General features: G+C 43.8%; 1 protein-coding gene across 2 annotated transcripts in view; it reads right to left on the bottom strand.

The window, feature by feature from the left end:
• Positions 1 to 15,000, bottom strand: part of LOC113817608 (frequenin-1) — a 495,872-nt gene that overhangs the window by 260,442 nt on the left and 220,430 nt on the right. The gene's annotated exons all lie outside the window — the stretch shown is intronic.

Raw genomic sequence — 15,000 nt, 5'->3', positions numbered from 1 at the left:
ACTTTGAAATGTGATGTGTATAAGATTAGTTAATGATTATCGTGAGAGAAAGAAAGCGAGCGAGATAGATAGATAGATAGATAGATAGAGAGACAGAGAGAGAAAAAAAACTGAGAGACAAAGAGAGAAAGCATGAGATGCAAAAATAGAAAAAAACAAGCAAACAAACAAACAGAGACAGACAACAAAAGAAAATAATAATAATAATAAAAAAAGAAACACAAAACATCCTCCACCCACCCCTCCCCCTTCCCCTTCCCCCTTCCTCCCCTCCTCCTCCTCACCGTACATCTCGACAGATCTCCGCAGCTGGCACTCCAGTCCCTTCGGAATGAGTGCCACCAGGAAGCTGCCTCCATGAACCCTTCTCGATGTGCTCACAGGAGGCACAGAAGTCTTCCGAACTCTCGCTTCTGTCGCGGCTTCGGAGACCCCGCCTTCTGTCTTCTGGGATCTTCGAGAATTGGGGAGAATCTTCGAGAATTTGGGAAGAATTTGGGAGAATCTTTGGGAATTTGGGAGAATTTGGGAGAATCTTCGAGATTTTGAGAGAATCTTCGAGAATTGAGAATTTGAGATAATCTTTGGGAATTTGGGAGAATCTTCGAGAATCTTCGAGAATTTAGGAGAATCTATGAGAATCTTTAGGAATTTGGGAGAATCTTCGAGGATTTAGGAAAATCTTCGAGAATCTTTGAGAATTTGGGAGAATCTGCGAGAATCTTCGAGAACTTAGGAGAGAGAGAGAAAAAAAAAAAAAGAGAAAGAGAGAGAGAGAGAGAGAGAGAGAGAGAAAGAGAAACTGAGAGATAAAGAGAGAAAGCATAAGATGCAAAAACAGACAACAAAGAAAATAAAACAAGAAAAAAACAAAACAAAACAAAACCAAAGAAACACAAAACATCCTCCACCCACCCCTCCCCCTCCCCCTTCCTCCCCTCCTCCTCCTCCTCACCGTACATCTCGACAGATCTCCGCAGCTGGCACTCCAGTCCCTTCGGAATGAGTGCCACCAGGAAGCTGCCTCCATGAACCCTTCTCGATGTGCTCACAGGAGGTACAGAAGTCTTCCGAACTCTCGCTTCTGTCGCGGCTTCGGAGACCCCGCCTTCTGTCTTCTGGGATCTTCGAGAATTGGGGAGAATCTTTGGGAATTTGGGAGAATCTTTGAGAATTGGGGAGAATCTTCGAGAATTGGGGAGAATTTGGGAGAATCTTCGAGAATCATTGAGAATTGGGGAGAATTTGGGAGAATCTTCGAGAATTGGGGAGAATCTTTGAGAATTTGGGAGAATTTGGGAGAATCTTCGAGAATTGGGGAGAATCTTCGAGAATTTGGGAGAATTTGGGAGAATCTTTGGGAATTTGGGAGAATTGGGGAGAATCTTCGAGAATTTGGGAGAATCTTTGAGGATATGGGAGAATTTGGGGGAATCTTCGAGAATTTGGGAGAATTGGGGAGAATTTGGGAGACTCTTTGAGAATTTGGGAGAATCTTCGAGATTTTGAGAGAATATACGAGAATTGAGAATTTGAGAGAATCTTTGGGAATTTGGGAGAATCTTCGAGAATCTTCGAGAACTTAGGAGAATCTATGAGAATCTTTAGGAATTTGGGAGAATCTTCGAGGATTTAGGAAAATCTTCGAGAATCTTTGAGAATTTGGGAGAATCTGCGAGAATCTTCGAGAACTTAGGAGAGAGAGAGAGAGAAAGAGAGAGAGAGAAAGAAAAAAAAGAGAAAGAGAGAGAGAGAGAGAGAGAGAGAGAGAGAGAGAGAGAGAGAGAGAGAGAGAGAGAGAGCGAGAGAGAGAGAGAGAGAGAGAGAGAGAGAAACGCAAATAGAAATAGAGAAAGAGAGAGAGAGAAAGAGAGAGAGACAGAGACTGAGAGACAAAGTAGAGAAAGCATGAGATACAAAAACAGAAAAAAACAGAGACAGACAACAAAGAAAATAAAACAAGAAAAAACAAAAACAAAACAAAACCAAAGAAACACAAAACATCCTCCACTCCCCCCCTCCCCCTTCCTCCCCTTCCTCCCCTCCTCCTCCTCCTCACCGTACATCTCGACAGATCTCCGCAGCTGGCACTCCAGTCCCTTCGGAATGAGTGCCACCAGGAAGCTGCCTCCATGAACCCTTCTCGATGTGCTCACAGGAGGTACAGAAGTCTTCCGAACTCTCGCTTCTGTTGCGGCTTCGGAGACCCCGCCTTCTGTCTTCTGGGATCTTCGAGAATTGGGGAGAATTTGGGGGAATCTTTGAGAATTTGGGAGAATCTGCGAGAATCTTCGAGAACTTAGAAGAGAGAGAGAGAGAGAGAGAGAGAGAGAGAGAGAAAGAAAAAAAGAGAAAGAGAGAGAGAGAGAGAGAGAGAGAGAGAGAAAGAAAAAAAGAGAAAGAGAGAGAGAGAGAGAGAGAGAGAGAGAGAGAGAGAGAGAGAGAGAGAGAAAGAAAGAAAGAAAGAGAGAGAAAGAAAGAAACTGAGAGATAAAGAGAGAAAGCATAAGACGCAAAAACAGAAAAAAAACACAGACAACAAAGAAAACAAAGAAAAAAACAAAACAAAACAAAACCAAAGAAACACAAAACATCCTCCACCCCTCCCCCTTCCTCCCCCTTCCTCCCCTCCTCCTCCTCCTCACCGTACATCTCGACAGATCTCCGCAGCTGGCACTCCAGTCCCTTCGGAATGAGTGCCACCAGGAAGCTGCCTCCATGAACCCTTCTCGATGTGCTCACAGGAGGCACAGAAGTCTCCCGAACTCTCGCTTCTGTCGCGGCTTCGGAGACCCCGCCTTCTGTCTTCTGGGATCTTCGAGAATTGGGGAGAATCTTCGAGAATTGGGGAGAATTTGGGAGAATCTTTGGGAATTTGGGAGAATTTGGGGGAATCCTCGAGAATCTTCGAGAATTGGGGAGAATTTGGGGGAATCTTTGGGAATTTGGGAGAATTGGGGAAAATCTTCGAGAATTGAGAATTTGGGAGAATCTTCGAGAATTGGGGAGAATCTTCGAGAATTTGGGAGAATCTTTGAGAATTTGGGAGAATTTGGGGGAATCTTTAAGAATTTGGGAGAATCTTCGAGAATCTTCGAGAATTTGGGAGAATCTGCGAGAATCTTCGAGAATTTGGGAGAATCTATGAGAATCTTTAGGAATTTGGGAGAATCTTCGAGGATTTAGGAAAATTTTCGAGAATCTTTGAGAATTTGGGAGAATCTGCGAGAATCTTCGAGAACTTAGGAGAGAGAGAGAGAAAGAAAAAAAAGAGAAAGAGAGAGAGAGAGAGAGAGAGAGAGAGAGAGAGAGAGAGAAAGAAAGAAAGAAAGAGAGAGAGAGAGAGAGAGAGAGAAAGAGAAAGAGAAACTGAGAGATAAAGAGAGAAAGCATAAGACGCAAAAATATAAAAAAAAACAGAGACAGACAAAACAAAGACAACAAAGAAAAAAAACAAAACAAAACAAAACCAAAAGAAACACAAAACATCCTCCACCCACCCCTCCCCCTCCCCTCCTCCTCCTCCTCCTCACCGTACATCTCGACAGATCTCCGCAGCTGGCACTCCAGTCCCTTCGGAATGAGTGCCACCAGGAAGCTGCCTCCATGAACCCTTCTCGATGTGCTCACAGGAGGTACAGAAGTCTTCCGAACTCTCGCTTCTGTCGCGGCTTCGGAGACCCCGCCTTCTGTCTTCTGGGATCTTCGAGAATTGGGGAGAATCTTCGAGAATTGGGGAGAATTTGGAGGAATCTTTGGGAATTTGGGAGAATCTTTGGGAATTTGGGAGAATTTTTGGGAATTGGGGAGAATCTTCGAGAATTGGGGAGAATTTGGGAGAATTTGGGAGAATCTGCGAGAATCTTCGAGAACTTAGGAGAGAGAGAGAGAGAAAGAAAAAAAAGAGAAAGAGAGAGAGATAGAGAGAGAGAGAGAGAGAGAAAGAGAAAGAGAAACTGAGAGACAAAGAGAGAAATCATGATTTGCAAAAACAGAAAAAACAGAGACAGACAACAAAGAAAATAAAAAACAAACAAAAAGAAAAACAAAACAAAACCAAAAGAAACACAAAACATCCTCCACCCACCCACCCTCTTCCCCTTCCTCCCCCTTCCTCCCCTTCCCCCTCCCCGTTCCTCCCCCTTCCTCCCCTTCCTCCTCCTCACCGTACATCTCGACAGATCTCCGCAGCTGGCACTCCAGTCCCTTCGGAATGAGTGCCACCAGGAAGCTGCCTCCATGAACCCTTCTCGATGTGCTCACAGGAGGTACAGAAGTCTCCCGAACTCTCGCTTCTGTCGCGGCTTCGGAGACCCCGCCTTCTGTCTTCTGGGATCTTCGAGAATTGGGAGAATCTTCGAGAATTGGGGAAGAATTTGGGAGAATCTTCGAGAATTGGGGAGAATTTGGGGTGAATCTTTGGGAATTTGGGAGAATCTTCGAGAATCGAGAATTGGGGAGAATCTTTGGGATTTTGGGAGAATTTGGGGGAATCTTCGAGAATTGGGGAGAATCTTTGGGATTTTGGGAGAATCTTTGAGAATTAGGGAGAATCTTTGGGAATTTGGGAGAATCTTTGGGAGAATTCGGGGGGAATCTTCGAGAATTTGGGAGAATCTTCGAGAATTTGGGAGAATATACGAGAATTGAGAATTTGAGAGAATCTTTGGGAATTTGGGAGAATTTACGAGAATCTTCGAGGATTTAGGAGAATCTACGGGAATCTTTAAGAATTTGGGAGAATCTTCGAGAATTTATAAATATCTTCGAGAATCTTTGAGACTTTGGGAGAATCTGCGAGAATCTTCGAGAACTTGGGAGAGAGAGAGAAAGAGAGAGAGAGAAAGAAAAAAAAGAGAAAGAGAGAGAGAGAGAGAGAGAGAGAGAGAGAGAGAGAGAGAGAGAGAGAGAGAGAGAGAGAGAGACTGAGAGACAAAGAGAGAAAGCATAAGACGCAAAAACAGAAAAAAAACAGAGACAGACAACAAAGAAAATAAAACAAACAAGAAAAAAAACAAAACAAACCAAAACCAAAAGAAACACAAAACATGTGTGAGAATCTTTGAGATATCTTCGAGGATCTGTGAGAAACATCGAGAATCTGCGAGGATCTTTTAAAATCTACAGGATATCTACGAGAATCATCGAGAATCTCCAAGGATCTTTAAGAATCTTAAGATATCTCAAGGAACCCTCGACAGTTCGTGAAAATCTTCGAGAATCAGAAATGAATCTCCAAGAAATATCGAGAATCCCCCCCCCCCCCAAAAAAAAAAAAAAACGAGAACCTTCGAGAATCAGAAAGAATCTCCAAAGAAATATCGAGAATCATGTTTTTTCTCTTTAACGAGAATCCCCGAGAATCTTCGAGAATCGCCGCGATATCTCCGGGCGGGCCGCTGGGGACCGTGGCTGAAAGGCGCTTTTGCCGGGGTCGATAATACGGGGGCTACGGGGTGGGGTGGGGGGTGGGGAGAGGCGAGGGGTGAGGGGCGGGGGCGTGGGGCGGGGTGGGGGGTAGGGTGAGGTGAGGGGCGGGGGGTAGGGGGTGGGGGAGGGGCGAGGGGTGGGGGGGAGGGGTGAGGAGGGGTGGTCTCGCTTTGTCGTTTTTGTGATTGCTGCTTCTGCGTTTTCGGAGTTCGGGAAACGCTTATTTGTGCGGAGAGATGTACACGTATACTTACAGACGTACATGTTCACAATAAATGTACACATACGTACACTCATAAACACACACATAGAAATACATACACACACGCACTCGCACACGCATACACACACGCACGCGCATACACAAACAGACTCACACATTCACACAACAATATATATATATATATACATATATATATATATATATATATATATATATATATATATATATATATATATATATATATATATATACATACATACATACATATATATGTATATACACATATGTATCGTGTTTCCCATCTCCTCTTTCTCCACCACCTACTCCCTCTCCCTCTTTCCTCACCCAATCTCCCCATTTGCCCCATCGTCACCTGTCCACACCTGTCATTTGTTACCTTAATCTTCCCCCTTTCTTACCCTTACCCATGGACCATTTTCTTCCTCCCTTCTCTTCCCCATTTATCACTTACTGCTCTCTTCCCTTCCTATTACGTCTCTCTATCCCTCCCCTTTTCCCTCCCTTGAAATACCCCTTTACTTCCTTTTCATCACCCTTTCCCTTCTACCCCTTGCCCATAACACCCCCTCACTAATTATGCCTTCTTATACTCTTAAATTTCCCCTTCCCTTCCTCTATCCCCTACCCCCCCCCCCTTCCCTTCCCTTCCACAACCCCTTCCTCTATCCCCTACACCCCCATTCCTTCCCCTACCTCCCCCTTCCCTTCCCCTCCCTCTATCCCTCCCCTCCCCTCTTCCCTTCCCCTCCCACAAACCCCCTCTTCTATCCCTCCTCCCCCTCCCCCCCTCTCGTAACCTGTCACCCGTCACAGCGGCGCCCAACACTATCCCTTTGACCTGGTCTTCATTGCCCTAATTCCCTAAATTATCCCAAAAGCGAAACAGCAACACGCAAGCAGGTAAAAAAAAAAAAAAAAAAAAAAAAAAAAAAAGTGTTGCATCACGACATCAGACTGGGAGTCTTCGATTTTGGTCTCTCATCTCTTCTTCTTTTCTTTTCTTTTCTCGTGTTTCCTTCTATTTTTTTCTTTTCATTTACGTTTTCTTTTCTTTAGTAATATTTTTGATACTACTTCATTCTCTCTCTCTCTCCATATGTATATATGTGTGTGTATGTGTGTATGCCCACAAACATACACACATACACACTCACAATAAACATACACATACACACACACACACAAACGCACACACACATACACACACAAACGCACACACACACACATGCTGTTTCTCTCTGTCCTCTGTCCGTTCCATTTTGATTTCATTTCCTCTTTTAAATTCTGACATGTATTGCTCTCACCGCTTTTATCTCCAATTTCTTCGTCTCTTGGTTTATTGTCCTTTTTATCACCCGTTTCTTCGGTTTTATCATTCACTTTTTATCTTACCTTCTCGTTCCCTGCCTTTCTGTCATTTATCTAATTCTTCTCATTCCCGGTTCTACTTACCTGTGGAAGAGAGAGAAAAGTAATTAGACACAAAGAAATAGTAATTAAAAAATGTTAATTATTGTTTCTTAATGACAAAGAATATTATTGAACTGAAACAGATAACAGAAGACTGAGAGAGGAAGAGGAAAAGAAGACGAGAAAATAAAACAATAGAAAAAGCGGAAGAAGAGATATAAAAGAGATATAAGAGAACGAAAAAAAACAAGGAAAAGGACGAAAAAGAAGAAAAAATAAGAAAAGAAGGAAAAAATAAGGAATAAAACGAAGAAAGTAATAGAATTATAAAACGTAATTTAGAAGAAAAGAAGACAGTGTTAAGGCCAATGGGCCCAGAGAGAGAGAGAGAGAGAGAGAGAGAGAGAGAGAGAGAGAGAGAGACAGACAGACAGACAGACAGACAGACAGACAGACAGAGAAGAGGAGAGAGACAGACAGACAGAGAAGAGGAGAGAGAGAAAGTTAGAGTTAAAAAACAGAGAAATAGAGATAGATAGATAGATAGAGACAGATAGATAGATAGATAGAGAGAGAGAGGGAAAGTTAGAGTTAGAGACAGAGAAATAGAAAGAGACAGACAGACAGACAGACAGACAGACAAGATAGATAGAGAGAAAGTTAGAGAGTAAGAAACAGAGAAATAGAAAGAGACAGACAGACAGATAGATAGACAGACAGATAGATAGATAGATAGATAGATAGAGACGCAGCCATCACAAGAGGCGAGTGTCTGCGAGATCGTCAGACCAGACAGACAAGATAGATAGAGAGAAAGTTAGAGAATAAGAAACAGAGAAATAGAAAGAGACAGACAGATAGATAGACAGACAGATAGATAGATAGATAGATAGATAGAGACGCAGCCATCACAAGAGGCGAGTGTCTGCGAGATCGTCAGACCAGACAGATAGATAGATAGAGAGAGAGAAAGTTAGAGAGTAAGAAACAGAGAAATAGAAAGAGACAGACAGACAGATAGATAGACAGACAGATAGATAGATAGATAGATAGATAGAGACGCAGCCATCACAGGAGGCGAGTGTCTGCGAGATCGTCAGACCAGACAGATAAATAGATAGAGAGAGAGAAAGTTAGAGAGTAAGAACCAGAGAAATAGAAAGAGACAGGCAGATATATAGATAGACAGACAGACAGATAGATAGATAGATAGAGACGCAGCCATCACAGGAGGCGAGTGTCTGCGAGATCGTCAGACCAGACAGATAAATAGATAGAGAGAGAGAAAGTTAGAGAGTAAGAAACAGAGAAATAGAAAGAGACAGACAGACAGATAGATAGACAGACAGACAGATAGATAGATAGATAGAGACGCAGCCATCACAAGAGGCGAGTGTCTGCGAGATCGTCAGACCAGACAGATAAATAGATAGAGAGAGAGAAAGTTAGAGAGTAAGAAACAGAGAAATAGAAAGAGACAGACAGATAGATAGACAGACAGATAGATAGATAGATAGATAGAGTACGAGAGACACCGCAGCCATCACAGGAGGCGAGTGTCTATGGCAGATCGTCAGACCAGACAGATAGATAGATAGAGAGAGAGAAAGTTAGAGAGTAAGAAACAGAGAGAAATAGAAAGAGACAGACAGACGGATAGACAGACAGACAGATAGATAGATAGATAGATAGATAGAGACGCAGCCATCACAGGAGGCGAGAGTGTCTGCCGAGATCGTCAGACCAGACAGATAGATAGATAGAGAGAGAGAGAAAGTTAGAGGAGTAGAGAAACAGAGAAATAGAAAGAGACAGACAGACAGATAGACATATAGATAGATAAAGATGAGTAGATAGATAGAGACGCAGCCATCACAGGAGGCGAGTGTCCTGCGAGATCGTCAGACCAGACAGATAGATAGATAGAGTGAGAGAGAATGATAGAGAGCAAGAAACAGAAAAATAGAAAGAGACAGACAGACGGATAGACAGACAGACAGATAGATAGATAGATAGATAGATAGAGACGCAGCCATCACAGGAGGCGTGAGTGTCTGCCGAGATCGTCAGACCAGACAGATAGATAGATAGAGAGAGAGAAAGTTAGAGAGTAAGAAACAGAGAAATAGAAAGAGACAGACAGACAGATAGATAGACAGACAGATAGATAGATAGATAGATAGAGACGCAGCCATCACAGGAGGCGAGTGTCTGCGAGATCGTCAGACCAGACAGATAGATAGATAGAGAGAGAGAAAGTTAGAGAGTAAGAAACAGAGAAATAGAAAGAGACAGACAGACAGATAGACAGACAGATAGATAGAAAGATAGATAGATAGAGACGCAGCCATCACAGGAGGCGAGTGTCTGCGAGATCGTCAGACCAGACAGATAGATAGATAGAGAGAGAGAAAGTTAGAGAGTAAGAAACAGAGAAATAGAAAGAGACAGACAGACAGATAGACAGACAGACAGATAGATAGATAGATAGATAGATAGAGACGCAGCCATCACAGGAGGCGAGTGTCTGCGAGATCGTCAGACCAGACAGATAGATAGATAGAGAGAGAGAAAGTTAGAGAGTAAGAAACAGAGAAATAGAAAGAGACAGACAGACAGATAGATAGACAGACAGATAGATAGATAGATAGATAGATAGAGACGCAGCCATCACAAGAGGCGAGTGTCTGCGAGATCGTCAGACCAGACAGATAGATAGATAGAGAGAGAGAAAGTTAGAGAGCAAGAAACAGAGAAATAGAAAGAGACAGACAGACAGATAGACAGACAGACAGATAGATAGATAGATAGATAGATAGAGACGCAGCCATCACAGGAGGCGAGTGTCTGCGAGATCGTCAGACCAGACAGATAAATAGATAGAGAGAGAGAAAGTTAGAGAGTAAGAAACAGAGAAATAGAAAGAGACAGACAGATAGATAGACAGACAGATAGATAGATAGATAGATAGATAGAGACGCAGCCATCACAAGAGGCGAGTGTCTGCGAGATCGTCAGACCAGACAGATAGATAGATAGAGAGAGAGAAAGTTAGAGAGTAAGAAACAGAGAAATAGAAAGAGACAGACAGACAGATAGATAGACAGACAGATAGATAGATAGATAGAGAGAGACGCAGCCATCACAAGAGGCGAGTGTCTGCGAGATCGTCAGACCAGACAGATAAATAGATAGAGAGAGAGAAAGTTAGAGAGTAAGAACCAGAGAAATAGAAAGAGACAGGCAGATAGATAGATAGACAGACAGACAGATAGATAGATAGATAGAGACGCAGCCATCACAGGAGGCGAGTGTCTGCGAGATCGTCAGACCAGATTAATATCGTAGACAAATTGCAAGGGAGGAGGTTGTTTTCCATCTTTTACGAGGGGAAGGGAGGGGGACAGAGGGGAGGATAAAGGGGAGAGGAAAGGGCAGGAGATAGGAGTAGGGAGAGGGGAAGGAAGAGGGGAGAAGAGAAGGGGAGGGAAGGGCAGGAGATAGGAGTAGGGAGGGGGGGAAGAGGGGAGAGAGAGGGGAGGATAAAGGGCAGGAGATAGGAGTAGGGAGTGGGGAGAGGAAGAGGGAGAGAGAGAGGGAAGAGGAAAGGGCAGGAGATAGGAGAAGGGAGAGGGGAGAGGAAGAGGGGAGGAGAGAGGGGAGAGGAAAGGGCAGGAGATAGGAGAAGGGAGAGGGGAAGGAAGAAGGAGAAGAGAAGGGGAGGGAAGGGCAGGAGATAGTAGTAGGGAGAGGGGAAGGAAGAGGGGAGAAGAGAAGGGGAGAGGAAAGGGCAGGAGATAGGAGAAGGGAGAGGGGAAGGAAGAGGGGAGAGGGAAGTGGAGGATAAAGGGGAGAAGAGAGAGGGATGGTAGGGCAGGAGATAGTAGTAGGGAGAGAGGGAAGGAAAGGGGAGAGAACAGGGGGGATGGAAGGACAGGAGATAATAGTAGAGAGAGGGGAAAGAAAAGGGGAGACGACAGGAGAGGATAAAGGGGAGAGAAGAGGGGGATGGAAGGACAGGAGATAGCAGAAGGAAGAGGGAAGAGGAAAGGGGAGTATAAAGGGTACGGGAGAGGAGGATAGAAGGGCAGGAGATAGTAGAAACGAGAGGAGGATGGAGGGGAGGAAAGAGGAGAAATGAAAGGGAAGGATAAAGGAGAGAGGAGAGGAGAACGGAAGGTGGAGATAGAGGGAAAATGAAAGGAAGGAGAGAATGTATATGTAGAAGAGAAAACTAAGGAGAAGAAAGAGGAAATGAAAAAGAGAAAAAGAGAAGGAAAAAAACAAATTCAAAATGAGAAAAGTGGGTTAAGGAAAGGCAGACAAATAGGAAGAAGAGAATAAGAAACAAAATAAGAAAGAGAGAAAGAAAAGGAAGAAAGATGGAGTGAGACAGAATGAAAGAGACAGAGGGAGAGAGAATAGGAAAAGGAGATAAGGAAGTAAAGGCAAGGAAACGGAGAGTAAATTAAAGAAATTAGGAAAAGTATGAAATAGACGGAAATAAGAAATAAAGGTAAGATGAAATGAAAATAGATTTGAGGAAGAAAAAATGACAAAAAGAAGCATAAACAGAACAAAAAATGACAAAAAGAAGCAAAAACAAAAAAAATGACAAAAAGAAGCAAAAACAAAAGGAAAGCTGACAAAAAGAAGCAAAAACAAAACAAAAGATGACAAAAAGAAGCAAAAACAAAACGAAAGCTGACAAAAGAAGCAAAAACAAAAAAACAAAAAAATAACAAAAAGAAGCAAAAACAAAACAAAAAATGACAGCCATACCAACAAATAAAAAAGAAAAACAAAATAACAAGCAAACCAACCATAAACAAAACGAGGTCACAAACAACAAACAACAACAAAAACAAACAAAAAAGTGTCAGCAAGCGGAAGTAGAGAAATCACCCTGACACCCAGGTTATATTGACAGGTAAGCCTGACAGTGAAGTGACAGGTCAGAGGTGACAAAAGTCAGCTCCCCCCGAAGGTCAGGTCCGAGGGGAGACTTAGGTAATCATTTAATTCAGTGTCGAAACCTCATTCAGGCTTGTGGAGGGGAAAGGGAAGGGGGGAGGGGAAAGTGGAGGGGAGGGGAGGGGGAAGGGAAGAGGAGGGGAAAGGGAAGGGAAAGGGAGGAGGAAGGGTGGGGAGGAGGGAAGGGGAAAGAAAAGGGGAGGAGAAAGGGAAGGGGAAAGGAAAGGAAAGGGAAGGGAAGGGAGGGAGAGGGAAAGGAAAGGGAAGAGGGAGGGGTAAGGAAAGGGGGAAAGGGAAAGGAAAGGGAAAGGGAAGGAGAGGGGAGAGGGAAAGGTAAGTTAAGGAAACGGAGGAGAGACGGAAGGATGGAGGAGAGGGAAAGAGAGACAAGGGAGAAGCAGAAAAGGAAGAGGTAGTGAGGGAGAGAGGAAGGGGAGGGGAAACTGAAGAGAGGAGGGGGTAAGAGAGAGAAGGGAGAAGGGGAAAAGGAAGAAGGAGAGAAGGGAAGGGGAAACGGAGGAGAGGAGGGCGGTAAGAGAGAGAAGGGGAATAGGAAGAGGGAGAGAAGGGTAGGCGAAAAGAAAGGAAAGGGGAAACGGAAGGGGGGAGGGAAGGGAGGGGGGAAACGGAAGGGGGCGAAGGGAAGGGGAGAGGAAAGGGAAAGGAGTGAGGGGAAGGGGAAAAGAAGACGGAGAGAGAGAGAGAAAGGGAAGGGAGAGAGAGAGAAGAGAAGGTGAGGAGAAGGAGTAAGGAAAGCGGAGAGAAGTGAGGGGAGGAGGGGAAAGTGAGGGAAATGAAGGGAAGAGAGGAAATAGCAAAGAAAAGAGAGGAGAAGAGAAGGAAGACAGGTAGGATGGAAAATAAGTGAAAAAGGGAAAGATGAGAGGAAGGAAGAGGAGCAGGGAAAGGGGAAAGAAGACGGAGAGAGACAGAGAACAGAAGATATAAGAAGGAGAAGAGAGAAAAAGGAAAAAGCGAGAGTGCGTGGGAACAGAAAGGGTAAAAGAAGGAAAGACGAGAGAGGAAAGAGAAAAGAGGAATGAGGGAAGAAGGAGAGAAGAGAGAGGAAAGAGAAAAGAGGAACGAGAGAAGAGGGGAAAGGAGAGAAGGAAGAGGAAGCTAGAAAGGTAAGAATAGGGTGGAAGGAAATTATGTTAATAGACTGCTAAAGGGATTAAAAAGGGGACATTATTTCCCTTAGGATAATTTGCATATTTTGTGTTTTAAGGTTTTCGCAACAATTTCCTAGTCACTCTTTAAATTTTCGATCATATCAGCTAAAATGTATTGATGTCTAAATATAACCTATTTTTCGAACACACACAAACAAAAACAAACCTGCACATACGAACACAAGCACACACTCGCATACAACCCCCCCCCCCCCCTCCCACAGCCACACACATAAACACCCCCTACCCTAATCGTCTACCCACACACACACACACACACACACACACACACACACAAACACACACACACACACACACACACACCGACCACACACACACACCTCCTGCCAAACACGCACCTCTCCCCTCCCCCCACCTTCCACCTCCCCACCCCACACACATAAATGACGACCCTTTTGTTCATTAGCACGTTTTTCCTCCCGACGTCTTCCAGCACACGGATCCGAGCGCCCGCGTACCTCCCACCTCTTTCGTACCCGCAATTCATAACATTATGAGAGAAACAACGGTACCCGCAACTCATAACATTATGAGAGAAACAACGGTACCCGCAACTCATAACATTATGAGAGAAACATCTGTATCCGGAACGCATAATATTATGAGAAACAGACGTAACCGCAACTCAAAAGCTTATGAGAAACAGCTGTGCCCGCAACTCAAAAGCTTATGAGAAACATCTGTACCCGCAACTCAAAATATTATGAGAAACAACCGTACCCGCAACTCAAAATATTATGAGAAACAACCGTACCCGCAACTCAAAATATTATGAGAAACAACCGTACCCGCAACTCAAAATATTATGAGAAACAGACGTACCCGCAACTCAGACTCTGAAGAGAAACATCTGTACCCGCAACTCAATATATTATGAGAAACAGACGTACCCGCAACTCAGACTCTGAAGAGAAACATCTGTACCCGCAACTCAATATATTATGAGAAGCATGCGTACCCGCAAAACAAACTCACAAGAAACAGCTTATGAAACAACTCAAAAGCTTATGAGAAACAGCTGTGCCCGCAACTCAAAATATTATGAGAACAGATTCCTTCCTTCATGAATATTCTTGCTGTCATCATCCATCACTCTCTCTTCCTCCAAAGCAAATCCTGAATAAAATTAGGGAGAGAAACAAGAGGTGAGGAGAAAGGAGGAGGAGGTAGAGAGAGAGAAAAAAACAGGTCATTAATCAATCTTTTACATTGTGGAAGGCACGATAAGAATGGTCGGATAAAAGGGAAAAATATAAACACACACAAAAAAAAAGATTGATAAAGTGAGGTTACGCTAAAGACTCCGGGATAAAACCGGTGGGAAAATAGAAGATAAGAATGCGAGAGTTGAAAGGCCTTGCAGGAGGCTTTGCAATCGTCGAAGGTGTTGCAATGAGGGTCTTGATGCACGTGTGGAGGCGGTTTTTTTTTCCTATGATATTTTTTTTTTTCCTTTTTTAGGGGGGGAAGGATAGTCTCTCTTTGATATTATTTCTGCATGATCGTCTTTCTAATCTCTTTGGTGTCTCTTGCTGGCTATTTGTTTCTGTTTGACTGCCTGTCTTTTTGTCTGTTTATGTCTGACTGCCTCTCTGCATGTCCGTTTGAGCTGTCTGTTTATCTGTCTGTATTTATGTCTCTCTCTCTCTCTCTCTCTTTCTCTCTCTCTCTCTCTCTCTCTCTCTCTCTCTCCCTCTCTCCCTCTCTCCCTCCCTCTCTCTCTCTCTCTCTCTCTCTCTCTCTCTCTCT

Source organism: Penaeus vannamei, chromosome 25 (assembly GCF_042767895.1).
Source record: "Penaeus vannamei isolate JL-2024 chromosome 25, ASM4276789v1, whole genome shotgun sequence".
Lineage (NCBI taxonomy): Eukaryota > Metazoa > Arthropoda > Malacostraca > Decapoda > Penaeidae > Penaeus > Penaeus vannamei.
This window is presented reverse-complemented; position numbering and strand designations above follow the sequence as displayed.